Source organism: Austrofundulus limnaeus, unplaced genomic scaffold, assembly GCF_001266775.1.
Source record: "Austrofundulus limnaeus strain Quisiro unplaced genomic scaffold, Austrofundulus_limnaeus-1.0 Scaffold749, whole genome shotgun sequence".
Taxonomy (NCBI): Eukaryota; Metazoa; Chordata; class Actinopteri; order Cyprinodontiformes; family Rivulidae; genus Austrofundulus; species Austrofundulus limnaeus.
Genome location: NW_013953151.1, coordinates 14039 through 15545, shown reverse-complemented (window position 1 = coordinate 15545; position 1507 = coordinate 14039). Strand labels below are relative to the sequence as shown.

Genomic DNA, 1507 nt, shown 5'->3' with positions numbered 1-1507 from the left:
ATATACATATGCATACATACATATACATACACATACATATACTGTACATGCACATATACATACATGCACACAAACATACACATACACATATGCACATACCCCTCCGTCAGTGCCCGAATACAAAACCCAGGATGTAAACACCTGATTGTGTGCTGTTGTGAGCATGCATGGATCTCTCCCGTGGAATGTTCTGGAATGGTCTGTGGTCCCCCAGACCCGACCCGCAAAGCCGGAAGCCGACATAAGGGAGACCAGTGCCAAAGACCCCGAGAGGAACCCCAAGCACGCAGCCCCTAGAGACACCCGTGCCGGAAGGGCGACCCACCCACCCCCCAAAGAGGACCGACCACTGGAGAGAACTGGTAGAGCCCCACCAGTGACCACACACAGCAACCCCTGGGGCCAGCAGTGACGAACTCACAGGCCCCGCCGGTATCCACTGCACCAGAGCGGATCCAGGCACGGACACAGAGGCCCGGGCCCCCAGGCCAGCCAGCTCCTCCACTGACCCCACTAGGCTCCCCTGCTCCCCGAGACCCACCCAGGGACTGAGGCCCCAAGACCTCCTCCTCTGGACAGACTGCCAGGCCTGGAAGACGCCAGAAATGCATCATCAAAATCTACCGTTGTGCACACCATGAAATCACTGAATGGAACGTAACTCCGCCTCAACGTTTCACGCATGAAGGGCTGTTATTTATACTCTCAGTTACGCACAAACTTCATGTCACCAAACAAAGAGTAACACAGTGTCAAGATGAATCCCTGAATTCGTGAAAGCTTCGTCTTTTCAAAGCATGTCTACTTTTCAAAGCTAACCCTAACCCTAACCGGGGGGTGTGTGTGTGGGGGTGGTATGGAACCAAAACTTGCACAGCAACAGATGCGGAGAACTTCCTGATACTGAAACAATCCGCGACGGTTCAGGTAAATTACAAATGTTTATATAGCTCTAAAATCATAAATATTTATCCAAAAATAATTTGGCGACTCATTTTAAAAACATTAGACGCCTTTTGTGACGGACGGAAAAAAATTTGGGAAAAATAAGTTTTACACCTTTAGCAAACCAACAATGAATGACACCATCTGCTGGCCCTGTACAGGCCCTGAACAACTTCTTGTGTTTTACAAAATGTTTTCTTTTATTTACCAACATTTCTCCACAAAAATGTTCTCTGAAATTTACTTCAGTGTACAGGTGCTGGTCATAAAATTAGAATATCATGAAAAAAGTAGATTTATTTCAGTAATTCCATTTAAAAAGTGAAACTTGTATATTATATTCATACATTACATACAAACTGTTTGTAACTTTTCTTTTCTGTCTGCAGGATCCTGTTTACCAATTGATGTGCCACATGAAAGAGTCGACCTGCAAGATGGTAAGTAGGACAAAACAAGGAACCCTGTGTGTGAAACTTATTTTTTATGTAGTTTCTGTCCCAAAATGTGGCTTTAGGAAATGTCATGGAATTTCTCCAGTCAAAGGATACCAGGATTAACC

At 45.5% G+C, this 1507-nt stretch overlaps 1 long non-coding RNA gene across 1 annotated transcript; it reads left to right on the top strand.

Moving 5' to 3' along the window:
• The first annotated feature begins 1326 nt into the window (after nucleotides 1-1326).
• On the top strand, nucleotides 1327-1507 carry LOC106532313 (uncharacterized). Its single transcript, XR_001312052.1, has 2 exons — nucleotides 1327-1385; nucleotides 1463-1507. It is a non-coding gene; the product is annotated as an uncharacterized LOC106532313 (long non-coding RNA).